General features: G+C 49.7%; 1 protein-coding gene across 1 annotated transcript in view; it reads left to right on the top strand.

Annotated features, from left to right (window-relative positions):
- Col26a1 (collagen type XXVI alpha 1 chain) overlaps positions 1 to 22335 on the top strand; it is a 103825-nt gene that overhangs the window by 57430 nt on the left and 24060 nt on the right. The gene's annotated exons all lie outside the window — the stretch shown is intronic.

Below are 22335 nucleotides of genomic sequence, written 5' to 3'. Positions count from 1 at the left end.
AATGGTAATTATTATTACATATGTATTTTATATTGATGTGATAGAGACAGAAACAGAAGATATATATGTAGTAGATGGATAAATAATAAACAGATGATAGCTAGATCTCTATATTGAAAATAGATGATAGATGGATAGATAGATGATAGATAGATAAATAGATGATAGACAGATAGATAGATGATAGATAGATTAGATGATTGATAGATAGATAGATAGATAGATGATAGATAGATAGATAGATAGATAGATAGATAGATAGATGATAGATAGATAGATAGACAGACAGATGGCACATGATAGGTAGGCCCGACCCATTGCAAACGCTGTATTAATCCTGTCCTATTTTTACCTCTCATCTGTCTTCTTTACCTGCACTCTTCCTGCTGGAAGCTCTCTACCCCATCCCATCCTGCCTCTTAGACTGACTTTTCCTTGTAGCTCAAGACTCAGAAGGTTTTCATTACTTGAGCCAGTCAGGCCCCCTCCATTCGGCCTCCATGCCACCCCCAGTCCCTGGATGCCTCCCAAGACAAAAATCCCATGAAGCTGCCCTTGTCTCTCAGATGGCCTTTTGTTTGTGGGGATGTTGTTGTTTTGAGACAGGGTATCACTATGCAGCTAAGGCTAACCATGATCCTCCTGCCTCAGCCTCCCAAACACTGGCATTACAAGCATGTACCACCACGCCTAGCTTTAATGCCTTTTGATGTCTCTGAGCTGTGAACCTGTCATCTGCAGGGACAGAGCTTTGTTTGGCTCTGAATTTCCTCCATCTTAGGGAAGGTTGAATGATACAGTTTATGGGGACAGGAAATAGCTGTCCGTGTTTGCCATGCAAGCCTGAGGACCTGAGTTTAGTCTTCAGAACTCACACTTTAAAATGATGGTTATGGTTGTGTGTGCTTTATAAACCCGGTGCTGGGGAGGGAGGGAGGTTTAGGGACAGGCAGATCCATGGGGGCTTATGGTCCAGCTAGCCTAGTTAATTTTCCAGTCCCAGGACCCAGTGAGAAAGAAACCTGATCTCAAAACACAAAGTAGACAGCTCCTGAGGAAAGATTTCTGGCCTCCATATGTGAGCTCAAGTGCAAGCATGCACACACACACACACACACACACACATGCATGTATGCAGTACACAAATACATGCACAATGCACACATATACACACAAAGGCCTGACATGAATTGACCACCACAGAGAACATCGGTGTCTTCTTTCACTGAGTTAATGAGATCCTGTCTCAAAACAAAAAATTCTGAAACAAAAACCATCACTCACAACCTCACGTGTAGGCCCATTTTACAGCTCAGGACACTTTCTGGGGTTAAGTTGCTCGGGGTCCCTCGGCCAAGTAAAGGGTTCTAAAATCTGGGTTCTAGCCTGGTACGGCTGATTGCAGAGGTTGGGTTGGCCCGGGCCCTGAACACCTTCCTGGGGAGATGCAGGGGAGCATGCTGGTCTCTGGGGGATGCTGGTTCCTGCTTTGAAACCTAGGAGTGATGATGATTGGAAATGAGAGGGCAGGCAGAGCTGGGAGCCCAAAGGAGAGAAAGAGTGAGGCAGGTGCCACGGAGAGGGATGTGACCATCGTTGTTTTTGTCTTGGTAGCAGGACTATCCCGAGAGGACTGTGGGATTATACACATAGAGTTGGGGTCTCTACCTTCATTGCTGTTGATATGATAAAACACTCTCAGGGAAGGAAAGGGTTTGTTTGAGCCTGTGAGGTCACGGTCCAGCATTGACTGAAGTCAAGGCATTCAGGCAGGAACTAGAAGCTGAAACCATGGAGGGAGGAATGCTGCTTGCTGGCTGACTCACAACTTCGTGCTTAGATAGCGTTCGTATATAGTTCAGGACCGCTTGCCCAGGGGATGGAGCTGCCCACAGTGGGCTGGGTCCTCCTATGTCAATTGACAGTCAAGACAATCACCCACGGGCATATCCACACCACCCAATCTGATCTGGGCAAGTCCTCCATGGAGACTCCCTTGTCAGGTGACTCTCGCTGTGTCACGTTGACAGACAAAGCCAAGGCAATGGGGATGGCATTAGCTGGGAACAGAAAACCGGGCTCAGTTCCAGCTCTGCCATTGGCTTCTGCACAGTAAAGGGGAGGGGCCCTAACCTCTCTAGACAGCTTCATCGTGCTAATTTGGGGGATGAAGATTTTGCAAATTGACTCCAAAGACAAGCTATCCTCCTGGAGGGGTCCTGGGTGAAGCTCCTGTGGAAAGGAATTCTCTAAGAAGCTTGGTGGTTGTCCCTTTGACAAGATATGTAAGCCTGGAGCTGAATGATAAAAGTTTGAAGGAGAAAGGACGCTATTTGAGAACAAAAATGGAAGCCTTGAAACCGGAAATAGCCCGACTTTAAACCGGAAATGGCCGTATTTAAAGCCGGAAACAGTATCATTTAAACCGGAAGTACTGTTGCTTCATGTCAAACCCTGTTCCTTTTGCAAGGTACCTTTTCTCTGTCGTCTCTGACGCATGCAGAGCTCACACATGCACAGAGCCTAAGAGATTCCATTGGGATGGCTCTTTTTTCCTGCCTAGCTAAAGGAAAAAGGTGGTTGTGTTTCTCAGACATTGTGGAGAAAATGCACTGGTTGAGGAGCCTAAAAAGGGATGGGGTCCATCCAGCCTGAGGAAGGAACATTTTGGGTTTTCAAGCTCAACTGATAAAGTTTATGCAAACATTCTCAAATCTTAACTCCAAAAATTTGAAACATTTCTAGTCCCATGTGTTTCATTATCTAACGGAGACTGAACATGTAATAGACTTTGGTTTTTAGAATGACTTCCTGAGGTTAGAGTCACACAGTGCAAAACTAATCACTTTGAAGTGACTCTGGTGTGTTTAGGAAATCACTATATTGTTTAATACCTGTATCTTGTCTTAAATCGTTTCTGTTTTAAATTTGGTGTTTGTGTGTGTGTGTGTGTGTGTGTGTGTGTGTGTATGTGTGTGTGTGTAGGTAGGAGGACAACTGTAAGAGTCAGTGGCATCTCATTTGGGGGATTTTGATTTGTACTAAACATCTTTTAATACGGTTGTTGGAGAGAGATCTATTCAGAAATGTCTTTTTAACTTTAAACCTGAGCTGTTGGGGCTGGAGGGATGACTCAGTGGTTTAGGGTGCTTGTGGCGCTTTCAGAAGATCTGAGTTCAGATCCCAGCAACTATGTCAGGTGGGCTCAAGCCACCTTTAATTCCAATCCCAAGGGACCCAATGCCCTCTTCTGGCCTCCACAGCCCTGCACAGATGCACACACGCACGCATGCACAGATCTCTTTTTTAAATCGGGCTGCTTACTTTTTTGTTGTTGAGTTGTAAGACAGGGTCTGAATATTAAGGTCTCATCAGACATGTGACCTACATGTCCTCTCATTCTATAGCTTGTCTTTGCACTTTCTTCATGAGGTCATGAGGTGTACAAGAGTCTCTGTTTTAATTTTAATTTCCGTGAATTTCCTCTTCATGTTTTTGTCCATACAAGATCTCTCTGTAAAGCTCTGATTGACCAAGTACTCTGTGTGTAGCTCAGACTACCCTGGAACTTGTGGCAATCCTCCTGCCTCAGCCCCTTGAATGGTGATATTACAGGTATGTGCCACCATGTACAACTAACAAAAGTGAGCTCCATGTTCAGTGAGAAACCCCAAAATAAAATAAACTGGAGGGGCTGGAGAGATGGCTCAGCGGTTAAGGGTGTGTACTGCTCTTGTAGAGGACCCAGGTTAGGTTCCCAGCACCCATGTCAGGGGCCTCACGGACATCTGTGTAACTCCAGCTCCAGGGGCTCTGGGGCCTGGCCTCCATGGTATCTGTTCTCACGTGCATATACTCAAATAAAATGAATCTTTCATTTAAAAGTTGTGAGATGAGGAGTGATTGAGAAAGACCCTTGGAGTTGACTTCTGGCCTCAACATGCATTCAGACACAAATAAAAATCCACACACATATAAGATCACAAAAGGAGGGATTTAATTAAATAAACAAGGTCATGATCTTAGACTTTAGGGGTCATGTACCCGTTTCTCTGAGAACTAGACTTGTTTACTAAGACACACCTCAAACAGAGAATCTTGCTTATTGGGATCCTGGAGGGTTCTGTGATCATCCGCTAAATCTAGATCTTAGGTTTTCCAGGTAAGCTGGTAGATGAGGAGAGAGCCCCTCACCTTCGCTGGGTCTCACTTCTTGTGGGGTGGGCGTTGCCCACGTTCTGCTCTCCCTCCCTTCTCCCCCCACCTCTTTCTTCATTTCTCTTGTTTGGGTTTTGTGGATCTAGGGTCTCACGTAGCCCAGACTGACCTAAACTCACGATGATCTGAAAGATGACCCTGATCCTCCTGCCTCCTGAGTGCTGGGTTTACAGATGTGCACCCATCTGGGGTTGCTTTTCAGACTCCCAGGTACTTGACTACTGTGCTGGCTAGTTTTAAGTGTCACCTTGTCAAATCCTAGAGTCACCTGAGAAGGGAATCTCATTTGAGGGATTGCCCAAACCAAACTGTCTTGTTGGCATCTGTAGGGGTGGTCTGATTGTTTATTGATGTAGGAAGACTGACTCCCCTGTGCTGTGGGATGGTCTTTCTGTGCGCTGTGATTATGTGTTGCTATGACTGGTTAATAAAGAAGCTGCTCTAGCCTATGGAGAGTCAGGATATAGCCAGGCAGGAAATCCAAGAGAGAGAGACAGGAAGAAGAAAGGCAGAGGCAGAGGAGATGCCATCCCACCATCCAGGAAGCAGCATGTAATGGCACACAGGTAGAGCCATGGAACATGTGACAACATATAGATTAATAGAAATGGGCTGAGTTTAGTTATAAGAGCTAGCTAGCAAGAAGCTTGAACCATAGACCATGGCCATAAATTTGTAATTAATATAAGCCTATGTGTGTTTATTTGGGTCTAAGTGGCTGTGGGACTGGACAGGACATGGGAAAACTTCCAACTACACCCCTGTGGGCAGTATTCTCTAGGCCTTGAACTAAAGAAAGCTGTCTGAACAGCAGCAGGGAGTGTTCATTTCTTTCTGTTCTTGACCTTGGATATATATGACCCGCTTCAATTTCCTGCTTTAACTTCCATGTCATTATGGGCTATAACCTCGGCATATAAGCCAAATAAACTCCCTTTCTCCCCTAAGTTGCTTTTTGGTCAAGATGGTTGATCACAGCAACAGAAATGAAACTAAAAACCCACCCCCGAGGGTGGTCCAGACCCTTCTCAGGTGGACTTTGGAAACAGATTGACTTAGTCCAAACGGGGCAGCAGTTCATTCAGGACCCCAGACGTGGGCCACTGAGATGGTTCGGCAAGTAAAGGCTCTTTGCTGTGCCAGCATGGTGAACTGATTTTGATCCCTAGAACCCAGGGAAAAGTGTAAGAAGAGGAATGACTCTCCAGAGTTGTCCTCTCACCCCGACACCTGTGCCTGGCACACACACACACACACACACACACACACACACACACTAATAATTTAAAAATTCAAGCCACGCTCCCCTGTACTTCCCTATGAGGAGAAGAAACAGGACAATTTGAAATAAAAGCTCAGCTCACTTCCTATCAACCAGGAGCAGAGGCCAGCATCTCTTGTTCTGTTTGGGAAATAGGCTGAACCAGGACCTCGCTGAGGGAAGGTATTGATCCAGGGGACCTCCAGTCTCCTTTGGCTGTGAAGGAAGAAAGCTGCCCTTTTCTCCTTCCCATAAGCAGGGCTCAAGCCTGCTCTCTGCAGCTGGGGCTGAGTCACCCAGATTCTTTTATGATCCATTTTCTGGCTCTCACCCTTGTTTTCTTTGGACATCTGAAGTATATCCTAAATTTCCCCTGCCTAATTTTAGGCTCTGGGAACTGAAGCCAGATGATGCCAGATGGAACTGTCATTGGTCTGTCTAAACTGGGTGGTGTCAACAGTTCCCTGCGGCTGTCTGTCCCACAGGGTGAGGTGAGGGGATGGGAGACACTGTGATCATCACTGACCATAGCCGTAGAGCTAAGAGTACCGAGGAGCTTGCTCCTCTGTGGGAAATGCCTGCGTCATCCAGTGTCACCCTACACACAGCCCTGGGAAAGTCCTTTAAAGGCAAAAGGTGGGATTGGGGATTTAGCTCAGTGGTAAGGCCCTGGGTTCGGTCCTCAGCTCCGGAAAAAAAAAAAAAAAGGCAATCTTCACTCATCAGTAAGTTGTGCGCTAAAAACCTGATGTAGCCGGGCGGTGGTGGCGCACGCCTTTAATCCCAGCACTCGGGAGGCAGAGCCAGGCGGATCTCTGTGAGTTCGAGGCCAGCCTGGACTACCAAGTGAGTCCCAGGAAAGGCGCAAAGCTACACAGAGAAACCCTGTCTCGAAAAACCAAAAAAAAGAAAAAAAAAAAGAAAAAAAAACCTGATGTAAAGCTATGGGAATGGCTCAGTGGGGAAAGTTCTTGCTTTGCAAGCTTGAGGATCTGAATTCAAATTCTCCAGACCCCATGTGGAGGGGGGTGGGGTGGGGGAGAAGCTGAACATGTAGGTGCATGCATGTAATCCCAGTACTGGATAAGAGGAGACAAGAGGGTCCTTAGGGTCCCCTAGCCAGCCCGCCCAGCTGGATCAGTGGGTCAGAGGCCACTGAGATGCTGTCTCTAAACATAAGATGGTCAGTGAAGGGGCTCCGTGAAAACGGGTGCCTGCAGGCAAGCCTGACAACCAGAATTCAGTCCCCAGGAGCCACGTGGTGGAAGGAGAGATCCTTCTTCTGACCTCCACATGTGTGCCACAGTATATGTGCACATGCATGCTCACACACACACACACACACACACACACACACACACACACTCCACACACACACTCCACTCACATGCACACACATGCATCTACACACAGACATGCACTGCACACATGATTGTGCACACAGAGAATAATGAAAGTTATACCCATCAGGACGAAGAAAAAAAGGCAGGAGGCATGCAGGTGGTGGGAGGCATCCGCCAGGTGGGCTTGGAGCCTGGGTAGGACAGTGAATCAGCTGTGTCATCCTGACCAACCTCTGTCTCCTCCCTGATCCCTAATCCTTATCTTAAATCAGACTCATCCTCCTTTTTCACCATGAGCAAGGGTCACTTGGAGCCCCCACTCCACCCCCCACCCCCGCATCCTGCAGTCTCTGATCCAAGGCACTGTCCCTGCGCTCTGTCCTGGGGTGGGAGTATAGCCTTCATAGAGACTGGGCTGGAGCTGGAGATGCAGCACAGTTGTGTGGAGTGTTTGCCTCATGCACACAAAGCCCTGGGTTTGATCCCCAGCATAACATAGATCAGGCATGGAGGTACACAGTTGTAATCTTAGCACTCAAGAAGGGGGCTGGAGGATCAGGAGTTCAAGATCATCCTTGACTACTACTAGTGAATTTAAGGTCTGCTTGGGCCATGTGGACTCTATTTTAATAAAATGAGGAGGAGGAGGAAGAAGAGGAGAAGAGGAGGAAGAAAAGGAGGAGGAGGAGGAGAAGGAGAAGGAAGAGAAGGAGGAGGAGGAAGAGGAGGAGGAGGAGGAGGAGGAGGAGGAGGAGGAGGAGGAGGAGGAGGAGGAGAAGAAGAAGAAGAAGAAGAAGAAGAAGAAGAAGAAGAAGAAGAAGAAGAAGAAGAAGAAGAAGAAGAAAAGGAGGAGGAGGCAGGCACAGTGGCACAGGCCTGTAATCCCAGCACTTGGGAGGCCGAGGCAGGATGATCATGATTTTGCAGCCAGGCTGAGCTACTTATTACAACACTGTCTCAAAAACAAAACAAAACAAAACAAAACCACAAGAAAAAAGAGAAAAGCTGAGTGGGTAAAGGGCTGACTTCACACGCGGAGGACCCACGTTTGGATCCCCAGAACCCACATAAAGAGCCAGGCCTGGTGCTGGCTGCTTTCGACACATACACCGCCTGTCCCCCGACAGACTACCAGTGATAAATGAAAGACTTGAGTCTATCCACTTGGTGAAGCAATGAGTGTAGTGGGGTTACGATAGGAGCTTAGGCGGACATACTGCTGAAAAGCCCACCCCAGCCTGGGTGCCAGTTCACAAAAGCGGCATCCTTAGCACTCCTGAACAACTCACAGGCAGCTCGGTGCATCAATCTCTTCTCTGCAGGACTTGCTGTTTATATGACGGAGGGGAGGGCCTTAGAGAGTCTGTTGAGTTTCAGGGACTTCCAGAGACTTGTGAGTTGTTTATTTCCTCAGAGCCTCTCTCAGGGATGAAGTGTTTCAGCTAGTCCATAACCACACCACAGGGGCCTGCACTTGTAATTCCAGAGAGCCACTACAGGGGTTGGGGATGGGGGTGGGGGGGGTGGGGAGGTATGAGGAACCGAGCTACAGTCATCTGAGCAGCAAGTAATCTTAACAGCTGAGAAATCTCTCCAGACCCTTCACCTCATGACTGTGTGTAGCGTGCACACACATGTATATGTGACGGCCTGCATGTGGAGGTCAGAGGACAAGATTGAACTCATGTCTTCAGGCTGGTAGCAAGTTCCCCATCCTGCCTGCTAGAACCATAATGTTCTAAAGAAAATGGAGATAGGGAAACTAAGCCCAGAGAGGTTAGTTAACCTATCCAATGTCACACAGCCTGATGGAAACCTAGGCAGTCTGAGGTCTTAAGCATCAAGGCTGCCCGATTCAAGCTCAGGCCTCAGTGGTGGTTATTGGGATTAGATAAGTTTACCCTGGACGTGGGGCATTAGCATAGGTTTGTCACTTGAGACAACGTCCAGTGATGTTCCTTCAATCTACCCTCTGTCCTCTCCAGGTAGCTGGCCTCTGGGCCTGCCCAGGCAACTGGGAGTGCGTGTTCCCTCCCTTCCCATCCTCTCTCTCTGCTCTCTCTCTCTCTCTCTCTCTCTCTCTCTCTCTCTCTCTCTATCAGCCAGGATGTAGGAACTCCAGCCATCTTTATCGAAGATCTTTATCTCTGCCTTTAATCCCCGCGCGCCTGCAACCTGAGGCCCTCAGGAAATGGAGAACATCTGTTGGGGGGACAGAGCAGCTGTGCGTGGAGGCACTTCCTGTGTGTGGAGGCACTTCCTGTGCACAGGAGGAAGTGCCAGCGGAAAGCTACCAGGATGCCCTGGGACAGACAGCCAGCCACAGAGAAGCAAGCTGCCGTTTTGGTCAGCTGAGGGTCTTCTGGGTGGGATGAGGGAGGGCAGACCTGACTGGAAAGCTTGTAAGCGAGGCAGAGAGCCTGGTCTCTACCCACTCCTGGTCAGCTTTGCGCATAATAACTTGTCCACGGTGCTAGCCTTTTACACTCTGCTTCCTCTTACTTGTGTTTATAATTAGGAGTGTTTGTTGTTGTTGTTGTTATTATTATTATTATTATTAATTATTTGAATGATGAAGAATTGAATCCAGGGCCTCCTACATAACTGAGAAACTGTTCTACTGATGAACCATGTCCCCAGACCCTCACTGGGGGATTCTAGGCAGGTGCTCTACCACTGAGCCACACCCCAGCCCCTCACTGGGAGATTCTAGGCAGGTGCTCTACCACTGAGCCACACCCCAGCCCCTCACTGGCCATCCTCCTACATTAGCCCCCTGAGTCTCTGAAATTAAGGCCTGCACCATCATGCTGGGCTTCTGATTTGGGAATCAATCTTCTTCCTTCCTTCCTTTCTTTCTTTCTTTCTTTCTTTCTTTCTTTCTTTCTTTCTTTCTTTCTTTCTCCTTGTCTCTGTCTCTCCTGCTTGCTCTCTCACCGTGTGAGTACATGTATGCCATGGAGCACATTTGTGGAGGTCAAAGGGCATCCTCCGGATGGGTTCTTACCTTCCACATGTTTGGGGCAGGTCCTTTCCTGTCTATGCTCTGTTTGTGCCATGCTAGTTACCCTGAGAAGTTTTGTGGATTCTTCTGTCTCTAATCTTACCACAGGAGAGCTGGGATTGCAGATGTGTGCACACCCAGATTTATGTGGGTTCTGGGGGTGCAAACTCAAGTCCTCGTGCTTCTGAGGCAGGCATTTAACCCTCTGGGCCCTTTCTCAGTCCAGAAACCAGGGTTATTTGTAACTTGGGCTACTGTGAGCAAAGCTGCTACACACATTCTCATGCATGCCTCTTGGTAGATGTTATGTTCATTTTGTTGTTGGGCATGTTAGTCAAGTTAGGTTTTTTGTTTGTTTGTTTGTTTTTTTAGATTTATTTATTATGTATACAGTGTTCTGCCTGCAGGCCAGAAGAGGGCACCAGATCTCATTACAGATGGTTGTGAGCCACCATGTGGTTGCTGGGAATTGAACTCAGGACCTCTGGAAGAACAACCAGTGCTCTGAACCTCTGAGCCATCTCTCTAGCCTCCCCCCTTCCCTGGTCAAGTTAGCTTATAGTTAGACTTACTAGAAATGGACAGGAAGTTCTTTTTTTTTTTTTTTTTTAAAGATTTATTTATTTATCACGGATATAGTGTTCTGCCTGCATGTATGCCTGAATGCCAGAAGAGGGCACCAGATCTCATTGTAGATGGCTGTGAGCCATTTTGTAGTTGCTGGGAATTGAACTCAGGACCTCTGGAAGAACAGCCAGTGCTCTTAACCCCTGAGCCATCTCTCCAGCCCAGACAGGAAGTTCTTTAGCAGTGGTTGCACCATGAACTGGTGAGATGTTGACGAAGAAACCAGCCAGCACACTGCTCTTCTGGGGACCTGAGTTCAGTTCCAAGTACCTATATTAGCTGGCCCATAACTGCTGATAACTCCAGTTCCAGAGGAATCCCCTACCCTCTTTCTGGCCTCTGCAGGAACCTGTGCTCTTATGATAAACCCACAGACAGACCCACATGTATACACATGACTTTAAAAAAGGAGAGAGAGAGAGAGAGAGAGAGAGAGAGAGAGAGAGAGAGAGAGAGAGAAGCAGAGACAGGGGGATCTCTCTGAGTTCAAGGCCAGCCTGGTCTATACAGTGAATTTCAGACCAGCCATATTGATAACCTGTCTTAAGAGAGAGAGAGAGAGAGAGAGAGAGAGAGAGAGAGAGAGAGAGAGAGAGAGAAGCAGAGACAGGGGGATCTCTCTGAGTTCAAGGCCAGCCTGGTCTATACAGTGAATTTCAGACCAGCCATATTGATAACCTGTCTTAGAGAGAGAGAGAGAGAGAGAGAGAGAGAGAGAGAGAGAGAGAGAGAAGCAGAGACAGGGGGATCTCTCTGAGTTCAAGGCCAGCCTGGTCTATACAGTGAATTTCAGACCAGCCATATTGATAACCTGTCTTAGAGAGAGAGAGAGAGAGAGAGAGAGAGAGAGAGAGAGAGAAATGGGAAGGATAGATACCCCTTTCTACCTTGACTCCTTCCCACCCCACACAACAACTCTAGAGAGGCAGAGATGGCCTACCCTATTTTTACATCAGCGAACTCAGCCAAGATGTGACATCACCCAGAAGTTCCATAAAAACCAGGGGGAAACTTGCCCACTTCAATGCAACTATTTTTGTTTTTCCACATCGTCTTCCATCCCTGGCTATCCATCTTTCATATAATTATAAACAGAATACAGATCCAATTTTGTGCATCTTTTCCTTTAGTGTTGATTTTTCCTCCCATTTAAAAAAAATGCAACTGAGCCGGGCAGTGGTGGCACACACCTTTAATCCCAGCACTCAGGAGGCAGAGGCAGGCGGATCTCTGAGAGCTCAAGGCTAGTCTAGTCTACATAACTAGTTCCAGGACAGCAAAGACTACACAAAGAAACCCTGTCTCAAAAAACAAAAAAGAGTAACTGTCTTTGGCTGGTGTGTAGCTTAGTGGGAGTGTGCATATGAAGTATACAAAGCCCGAACAAGGCTCTGAGTTTAAATGCCAACACCAAAAATAACATTTTTTCAAATTATATCATATAAGGGAAAAAGTCAGTTCTTCAAGGCTTCAAATATTTTTGTTTGTAAGACAGGGTTTCTCTGTGTAGTTTTGGTGCCTGTCCTGGATCTCACCAGGTTGGCCTCAAACTCCCAGAGATCCATCTGCCTCTGGCTCCCGAGTGCTGAAATTAAAGGTATGCGCCACCACCACCCAGCTAAGGCTTAGAATTTTTTAAAAAGGGAAGTGGGAGCTGGGGATGCAGCCCAATTGGTCAGGCACCTCCCTAGCATGCTTGAAGCCCTGGGTGTCATCCCCAGCACTGAATAAACCGCACCTGGTGGCACACACCTCTAACTCACACCCAGGAGCATTCGGAGTAAGAGGTCATCCTTGGCTCAGCGGTTCAAAGCCAAGTTGAACGCCCCCGTCTTGCACATTCACGTTTTGTGCTCTTCTCTCTTGTTAACTCTCTTCTTCGGGCGATGTTCATCCTTCACCATCTTTCTGAGAGGAGGCATGTGGAGTATATATATGTGTTTCAAGACTTTGCGTGTCAGAAACCAAGGCCTTTATTCTAGTCTCAAATCTTGAGTGACAGTTGCTGGGTATAGAATCTTGGCCAGAAAAACCATCTTTCTCAAAAGAATACTAATGGCTCCACCTTCCCCTTCCATCTGCTTGTTACTATTCAGGATTCCAACACTAACCTTATTTTCTGACATTTCCCATCGGCCTCATTTTATCATTGGAAACATTTAGTGTTTTCCTTAACTCTGATAGAGACTGAAATTTTGCAATTGTATGCCTTTTGTAAGGATTTGTTTTTATTTCTTTCTCTGTGGGGTGTGTGTGTGTGTGTGTGTGTGTGTGTGTGTGTGTGTGTGCAGCTGTCTAGACTAGACAGAACAGAGCACCTGATTTCCTGGAGCTGGAGTCACAAGCGTTTGTACACCACCCAATACCATTGCAGGGAACGGAACTTCGGTCTTATGGAAGAACAGCTATTTCTCTGCACTACTAAATGATCTCGTCAGCCCCTGATAAGTTTTTTTTAAGTTATATAAGTGGGGGAAGGCACACCCGTGGAGCTCAGAGGACAATCTGTAGGCATTGGTTCTCTCCTCCACCGTGTGGGTTCCAGGGGTCGAACTCACGTTTCAGGCTTGGCTGCAGGCACGTTACCTGCTGAACCATCTCTCCAGTCCTCGACTTACAAACGCGTAAAAACATTTCCATTTTAGGGAAACTTTTCCGATAACTTCTTGGCTATTTCCCTTCCTTTCCATTTGTCTAGTTCTTTTCTCTTGAACCTTGGACCTCCAATGTTACTATTCCAATTTCCCTTTTTTTCTCTCTCTTTCTTCAATTTTCACACTTCTACTCTTGTGAAAATGCCCTTATATCTTAGTCCTTCACTGACTTTTCCATCTGATTTTTAAAAATTTTATTTCTGAATGTGCATTTTTTTGGTCTCTCTGCTGTGATTAAAAAAAAAAAAAAAACCACCCTGACCAAAACAAGAGTGTTTTGTTGTTGTTTGTTTGTTTGTTTTTCTGGCTCACAGTTGAAGGTACAACCGTCATGGGAGAGAAGTCAAAAGAGCAGGGACGTGAAGCTGTTCACAGCTCCCCAGCTGTCAGGAAACAGCCATGAATCCTCAGAGCTGGTTTCACTGTCAGAACCCTGGACTCTGCCCGGCGAACAGTCTCATCCACAGTCAATTGCGGGTCCCCCTACATCAATTAACTTCACCATGGTAACCCCACAGGCATCTGCAGGTGTCCATCCCCCAGGTGATTGTAGGCTATGCCAAGTTGACCATTAACATACCCGCCACCAGGGCCTGTGAGTTGGCTCAGTGGGTAAAGGCACTTGCCATGAAGTCCGAGGACCTGAGTCCAATCCTTGGGACTTACATGGTGGAAAGAGAGAACCAGCTCCCGAGAGTTATCCTTTGCACGACCTCCACACTCATGCGGCACACGTGCCCACACACCCATGTGCACACACAAAGTAAATAAGTGTAAAAAATAATCACAACAGGGATACAGGATACTCTCATTTTTCTCTAAGGATACCGAATAAACCGAATAACATTGTGATTTTTGCTTTGGGGTTTTGGAAGATTTGTTTTTTTATTTTTTTCTTCTGCTTTCTCACGGTCTGTTCTGAATTTGTGTTCTTGGTCCTCGGTTAGTTAATGGTTCTTCTCTCCTAACGTAGAGGCCATATGTATGTGTCCAACGCTCCATGGGCACAGCAAGCTTGCCCTAGGCTTCTCTATGGGAAGATCCCGCCGAGCCCAAAGTCGTGACCCCTCTAGGTCGGCTTTTTTGGGGGGGCTGCTGGGTTTCCCCGGGTAGGAATCTTACTGTGGCAGAGCCCTTGCTGCGTTTCCTGGGAGCCACTGAATGCTCCTTTATTAAAGTGAGGATTCCCACTCTGGCTAGGGCACCCAATGGGAACCTTCTCCCTTCACACCCTTCCTCCGACGCCGCGCGGACCGTGTGCGCGCAGCGCCCTCTAGCGTTCGCCCTGCAGCTTCCTCTCCGCGGCGCGTTGCTAAAGGATGAAGCCAACTCCGCATCCAGACAACTTACCCCGGCTGTGCTGTGCCGCTCTCCTCTTGTCCGCGGCGTCTTTCTAGTTGGGACAGAAGTGCTGCCGTTTCCAAGAACGAAGATGGACTGTGAGCCAAGGAAAGAGGCAGGAAACGGGACTGTCTGGAGCCAAGACTGGGAGACTAGGAGCAGCTCATGGGCATGAGCTGGGCGGGAAGGAGAGAGGCCTGGGTGGATGGATGGATGAGTATGGTCCAGAGAGAGGGACTATGGCAAAACTGAGGGGTGTGGAGTAGTAGGATGATGCATGTCTCCACTGAATGGGGCGTGGCTCGGCTGAAGGGGAGGGGCTTGGCTATGATGAAAGGAGGGTGGCCCATATATATATTATATATACATATGTATGTATGTATGTATGTATGTATGTATGTATATGGGTGTGGCCCAGCAGGAGGAGTGTGGTCCAATGGGAAGAGATTTGGCCCAGCCGTAGAGGTCATGTTCTATTAGAAGGGGCATAGCTCATTTGAAAGAGAACCTGACCTAACTGTAAGCGAGCCTGTCCCAGTGAGAAGGGATGTGGTCGAGCTATAAGGAGCAGGCAGCTGGAGAGGCTGTGGTTTTCTGGGGGAAGGGATGGCCTAGCAATAGGGGGTATATCCTAGAAGAAAGAGTCCAGCCAGGCTGAAGGAGATACGGCCAGGTGTGGAGGAAGCTTATGCTAATGAGAAGGGTGTGGCATAGACAGGGGGTGTGGCCCAGTGGGAGGGGGCGTGGCCCAGATAGAGAGAGTCCAAGAAGGAGGGGATGTGACATTTGTTGCAGGGGTCTTGACCCCCGTAAGAGGGCACGTCCCAGTGAGAAGTGTGGCCCGATGTGGCCCAGCTGTGGGGAGTGTGGTCCAGTGGGAGGGGCATGGTCCAGCCGAGGGCGTCATGGCTTCCTTAGGGTGACTGGGTGTTGTGATGGGGGGTGGGGTGGGCAGGAACAGTACGCCTGCCATCACATGGGCTCTTTCCTGAGAGCCTTGGGGGCTGTCCGGCAAGTGTGACCAATCGAAGTCCTCAGAGACTCCATGAAGGAAGGGGAAGGAGGGGGGAGGGGGGAAGGAAGAGGAGGAAGAGGCAGTCGGTCCACCATGTGTGGCTGACGGCAATGGTCGGGTCTCCTGGGCAGGGCACAGCTGACTCCACCTGCGGCAAGGTGGACAAAGCCTGATAGATGGGAACTGAGACAGGCCTGACTCTGCCTTCTGCTACCTGCCATACGGGGGACACTGGGGACACTGGGGACACTGAGCTCACTTGTTCCTGGGGCCGAGGAACACCCTGCTGCACTCTGCCCTCGCCTGGCAGCGTCTTTTCCTGTGGCCTTTCTTTCTTCTCCCAACAGGGCCTAAGAGATCAAGGGTCTCCCTGATCTGAGAATCTCCTGGGAGTAGCCCTTGGTTGCATTGGCCTACTGACAGCACCCTGCTGGTGCCCACTGGCATCCACTCCGGGGCCTCTAACAAGATCACTGTCCTCTTAGAGTCCCCATTAGGGTCGATGGTCAAGGCCTCCTAGTGAGATTCTGCCATCTCTCTAAATTCCCCGGAGTAGCCAACTCCTACCTTACCGACAAAGCCCTTCTCAGAGCCCACCCTCGGGAATGCAGCCTCACGCAGGAGGTGGGGCCTGATTTCTGAGAGTAGAGCCCCCAGCAGCAGCCGCAGAACTGGATACATGCAAATAGCCAAAGGCCCCTGCTGTGGGTGGAGTCTGTTAGTGAGAAGCTACAGATGAAGAAGGACCACAGGAACCCGTCCAAGGCCCTGGAGCGGATCCAGTGTGGAGCCCTTTTACAGACGAGGGAACGAATATCATCCTGCAGTGAGCAAGAGAGGGCTCAGGCCCACAGTCTCAGTATGTAGCCCAGGCTGGCCCAAAGCCCACTTGTAGCCCAGGCTAACTTCAGATTTGCAGTAATCCTTCTGTCCTGGAATGACAGGTGTGTGCCACCATGCCTGGTATCCCCCCTCTCGTGTGTGTGTGTGTGTGTGTGTGTGTGTGTGTGTGTGTGTGAGAGAGAGAGAGAGAGAGAGAGAGAGATCACACGGAGGTCAGAGGACAACTCTCTAGAGTCAGTTCTCCCTCCCACCTTTATTTGGGTTCTGAGGATTGAACTCAGGCTACTGGGACTGAAAGGAAAACACCTTTACGCAGTGAGCCACCTTGCTAGTCCTGGCTGGCCTGGAAACTCACAATCCCCCTGCCTCCACCTCTCCATCTCCTACTGGACCACCACAACTGGCCATCTTATTTTTCGAGACAAGGTTTCTCAAGTTCTCAGCAAGTTTGATAAGCTAGATGACCAGTTGGGCAACGAGACCTCACAGATGGGTACCACCTACATGCCTATCTTTTTTTGTGTGGTCTCTGGGGATCGAACTCAGGTCCTCATGCTTGTAAGTCAGGCCCTTGACTGAGAGCATCTCCCCAGTCACCTGGGGCATTTACGATTCACAGGGATCAACAGATTGTCTGCCTGGTTATGTTCTAGGTACCAGGGATGTCCTTGGTCCCAGCTTCTCCTGCCCTGAGTATTTTGTGACCGTAATCAGGATGTGCTCAAACCTTCAGAGTCCCCTAAATTAAAGCCTGCATCTTACTGAGGGCCACTGAGGCCCAGAGCAAGGCAGACATCTTTGACTGGGTCCCAGAGCCAGGGGACAGGACCAGCCCCCCACCTACGCTGCTTAATAATTAGAACAAGTTAAACAAACAGGCTTTAACTGCCTGTTGGTGACATATTCCAGGGGAGCCATAAACCAACCAGATGTGGAAGGCCTGCTCAGGCTGGTGGCATGGGGTGTCCAAGCTGGCTGGGTCTCTGAGACACCCCTCTGAGGCTGGAGCGTGGGACATGCCTCACCCACCCTGTGTCTTGCAAGGGCCAAGCCACCGCGCACCTGCCAAAGCAGCCGCAGCCAGAGCAGACTGGGTTGGGCCGAAAACATTTCCAGAAACAGGTCCCCATAGACCCTAAGGCTCCTCCCTCAGCTGCCCTCGCCCCCTGCAAAGGGTCTTATTTGTTGCTCCGGACCCTGGAAACAGACCTTAGACGCCTTTAGAGGCCTCAGGAATGTGCGGTTCGCCCAGAGCCCTGGAAGGACCAAGGCGGGAACTTACCACAACCCAGGTCCACTGTGGCCTTCTGGCTCTTCGAGGCGGCCCCCTGGGGTGGGGTGGGGACCTCCCAGTCTGGGCAGGGGGTGCCAAGGCTCAAGGTGAAAATCACTTTTGCAGCAACGGCCAAGTAGGGTGTGGTGGTGCGTGCCTTCGATCCCAGAGCTTAGGAGGTGGAGGCAGGAGGATTAGGAAGTCCAAGTCATCCTTGGCTATACAACAAGTTCAAGGCCAGCCTGGGCTATATAAAACCCTGTCTCAAAGAAAAAAAAAAAAAGGGTCCAAAGTTGTCCCAACTGCCCTGAGGTCATGGCTGCTGGAAATCAAAGCCCTGCTGCTCAGAGCCATTGGAGTTGACGAACTCCACAAAAGGCCTCAGGGATATGGCAGAGGCTCAAGGTGGGGTCGGGATCTATAAGGGGTTCTGTAGGGAGATGATTGGGAGGTTAGGATGGATGTGAGTTTCAAGATATGGTGGGGGATAAGGAGGGTGGGTGTGGGTGTGGCTAGAGGATTGGGGAATGGGTGAAGGATGGGAGGAGGATGGGGGTGGGTGGAGAGGGGGGAAGGGATAGGTAGAGGATAATGAGGAAGCATAAGTGGGGGGTAGATGAGGAGGGGGATGGGCAGGGGTAAATAGGGGGTGGGGATGGGTAGGGGATAAGGTTTGGGGGATCAGGGAACAGATGATGTGTGGGCAGAGAGTAAGTAGGTGATGGTGGAGGATGGGGGGGGTGGGTGTGAGGCAGGGACAGGGGGGACATGGGACTTCAATGTGGGATGGATGAGGGTACATGGGAGATGAGTGAAAAATGGGTAAACAGGACTGTGTGACACAAGACAGGGCCTGGAGTGACGGACGGACAGGTGGTTCTGGGCTCCTTTAGATTTTTACCCACCCTGTTAAGACTTCCTTTAAATGGCCCAGGAATCCTTGGCTTTGAGAGAGGGAGGATGCGTCAGGAATCCTCTAGGGCCCCTGCTCTGCTGCAGACCCTGGTTTACTTGTACACACACACACACACACACACACACACACACACGCATGCACATACACACATGCACACACACATGCGTGCAGGCCCACCTCATGAGGCAGGTCTCCTGGGACCCAAGGTTCCATCAGTGGCCTCCCTGAACTCCAGCATCCGTGGCCCTTTGCTCTTCGGCTGGTCCCATCCCAGAGAGGACCCTTCCCTCTCTGCTCGGACCTCTGCTGGGCCTAACAACTCACCTGGCTCCCGTCGAGGTTGAGCGGAATGCCTGCCCACATTCCGTCTCACAAGATGTCACTGGCGGCAGGCATTTGCTGAGATAGCCTCGGAATGCCTGCCCACATTCTGTCTCACAAGATGTCACCGGCGGCAGGCATTTGCTGAGATAGCCTCGGCCTTTGCGCTCTGCTGTACTTTTTTTTTTTTTTTCTTTACCTCTGGTTCCCCTCTAGGGGAACATGTGCATCCAATCTACCAAGTGAAACAGAAACACCCCCCACCCCTCGCTTTTCCTTTGCAAAATGCTGTCTGGCCCCAGCCTGGGATACTGTATACATCCTCATTCCTCTGCTTGTGTTCATATTCAGTGTTTATCGCTCCATCTTTAATCTGTTTTATGTATGGGGTGACAGGGTTTTATGGAGAGGGCAGAGAGAGTCCTTGTTCCTAAAACCTGTTTATAAACCACTGATGTGGAACAGCCCAGGGGAGGTGGGGGGAGGATTGCTCTGTGTGTGTGTGTGTGTGTGTGTGTGTGTGTGTGTGTGTGTGTGTGTGTTGCCGGGAGGGCTCCATGCAAGCCATATGATTCCTTCCAATAAGTCAAGTAGGGCTGGGAAGCAGGACATGGGCTGGGTGCCAACATTCTTGCTAAGTGGATTTTCGGCTTGAGCCTGGGGGCGGAAGTGGGGGTGGGGATGGAGGACAGAGCCCGACTCACCTGTTCTCATAATCCTACTGTAACAGACACTTAGAGCTGAGCCAGGTGGCACCTGCCTGTCATTCCTGCTACTCTGGAGCCTGAGGTGAAGAGATGCAAAGTTGTAGATCAAGCTGGACCATAGAACGAGTTCAAGACTGGCCTGAGCAATTTAGTGAGATCTTGTCTCAAAACACAAAGCAAAAAGAGAGCTGGGACCAGGCAGTGGTGGCACACACCTTTAATTCCAGCATTGGGGAGGCAGAGGTAGACGGATTTCTGTGAGTTCGAGGCCAGCCTGGGCTACAGACTGAGTTCCAGGAAAGGCACAAAGCTACATAGAGAAACCCTGTCTCGGGGAAAAAAAAATGAGAGAGCGAGCTGGGGAAGGAGCTTCCTGGTAGAGCATTTGCCTAGAACCCTCCCTCACCCTACAATAAGGAGCCAGGAATGTAGTTCAATAGTAGAGCACCTGCCTAGAATCCCCCAGTGAGGGGCTGGGGTGTGGCTCAGTGGTAGAGCCCCTGCCTAGAATCCCCCAGTGAGGGGCTGGGGTGTGGCTCAGTGGTAGAACACCTGCCTAGAATCCCCCAGTGAGGGGCTGGGGTGTGGCTCAGTGGTAGAGCACCTGCCTAGAATCCCCCAGTGAGGGGCTGGGAGTGTGGCTCAGTGGTTAGAGCACCTGCCTAGAATCCTCCAGTGAGGGGCTGGGGTGTGGCTTAGTGGGAGAGCCCCTGCCTAGAGTCCCCCAGTGAGGGGCTGGGGTGTGGCTCAGTGGTAGAGCACCTGCCTAGAATCCCCCAGTGAGGGGCTGGGGTGTGACTCAGTGGTAGAGCCCCTGCCTAGAATCCCCCAGTGAGGGGCTGGGGTTTGGCTCAGTGGTAGAGCCCCTGCCTAGAATCCCCCAGTGAGGGGCTGGGGTTTGGCTCACTTACTGTAGTTCAATCCCCAGTATCTCAAAAACAAAACAATACAATTGGACACTTCAAACTTCATTTGCAGAGAAGCAAAGACTCCTCACCTGGGCCTATAAGGCAACTAAGTCAAAGCAGCCTGGAGGCCTGGTATCCCGTCTTTGCTCTGCATTCATGCTTTACTTGGGTCAGCCGCTACCCCTGCTCACAGGTCCGTTAGTCAGTCGGGGCATCCATCTAAAACTTGGTGCTACCTGATCTAGCTTATCACCCGTCCATAGTGAAGGGGCAGATTAGAGTGAAAGAGACACCTTACTGTCAGCATCTACAAGCTCCTCCAGAACCCACAGAGGCTCCAGTCATGCGGACCTGTAGTCATGTGGCTGGAGAGATGGCTCAGTGGTTAGGAGCGCTGCCATCACTGTAAAAGACAGAGTTCAGGTCCAAGAACTTATGCATCGTCTCCTGTAGCATTATGCATTGATGCCCTCTTCTGGCGTCCATTGGCACCTGCACTCACATGCACACACACACACACACACACACACACACACACTCACACACAGTCATACACACAGACACATAATGGAAAATAAAATAAATCTTTAAAAAAAAAAAACCGCCGGGTGGTGGTGGCGCACGCCTTTAATCCCAGCACTCGGGAGGCAGAGCCAGGTGGATCTCTGTGAGTTCGAGGCCATCCTGGACTACCAAGTGAGTCCCAGGAAAGGCGCAAATCTACACAGAGAAAAACAAAAACAAAAAGAAAAACAAAAACAAACAAACAAACAAACAAAAAAAAACCCAACCCTAAACTTATAGTCACCTTGAATTCCAGAAAGAGCAGGACAAAGCCCCTCCCCGAGTCCACACGAACAGTTACCCATGCAGAGGAGGCTGCAGCCAGGAGCTGAAGAAGCTCACTTCTGAGAACTGACCTGTCCCCACAAGCAACAACATTGCATGGCTCTCCCTCCCTTCTCTTTAGCCAAGAGCTCGTGTCGGTACCAGAGATGGACTTAGGGTCACGTGACCCCTTTATCGGCTCCTCTTCCCAGTGTGCACTGGCCAAATCCCTTCTCTGCTTCTCGTTATCACCCACTTTCTTTTTGCATCTTAGTCTGCTATTTTTGTCTTGTTTTGTTATTTCGGTGCATGTGTATGTGCGTGACACACGCGCACACGCGTGTGTAGGCTCGTGCGCATGTGCAGATGTTTGCAGAGGCCAGTGGAAGACAGCGAATGTACTCTCTTGAGAGCGGGTCCCTCACTGAACCTGGAGTTCCCTGTTTTCCTTGCCTGAGCTGGCAGCCAGCAAGCCCCAGCCATCCTCCTGTCTGTGCTTCCCACAAGAGTTCCGGGGATTTGAACTCAGATCCTTCATGCTTGCACAGCGGGTGCCGTCCCCACCAAGCCACTTCCCCAGCCTTTACTTTTTATTGAGATAGAGGCTTATGTATTCCAGGTTGGCCTTGAACTTTTGCTCCTCCTGCCTCCACCTCTGGAGGGTTGGGATTATAAGCGTGCACCACAACACGCTGTTTATGTGAGTGGGACACCAGGCAGGTGCCTGGCTTAGCTTGCGCAGACTCAGAGAACCAGTGCTCGGAGGGGGCAGTGACCCAGCAAGGCCACTCGCTCAGGGTTTTAGCCTCTCAGTGGCCTGTGGCCAAGGCCCTGGCACCCACGTGGGCGCAGCTCTTGAGTCACCCGGCAAAGCCCCCCTCCCCCCCAGAGTCTCCCGCCATGTGTTTCTCCAGAAGGAGGTTCCTACAAATCTGGGCTTTGAACTGGTTGAATAAAAGAGAGTGACTGAGAGATGAGCCTTGGGGTCTCAGGCAATCAAAGCTCCCCAGAGCAGCTTTGAACTGCCTGTTTCCACATTAAAGAGCTTTGGTCTAGGGAGACAGACGTAAACAGAC

This window comes from Peromyscus eremicus, chromosome 23 (assembly GCF_949786415.1).
Source record: "Peromyscus eremicus chromosome 23, PerEre_H2_v1, whole genome shotgun sequence".
Taxonomy (NCBI): Eukaryota; Metazoa; Chordata; class Mammalia; order Rodentia; family Cricetidae; genus Peromyscus; species Peromyscus eremicus.
Note: the sequence above shows the minus strand (reverse complement) of the source record. Positions and strands in the feature narration are given on the sequence as shown.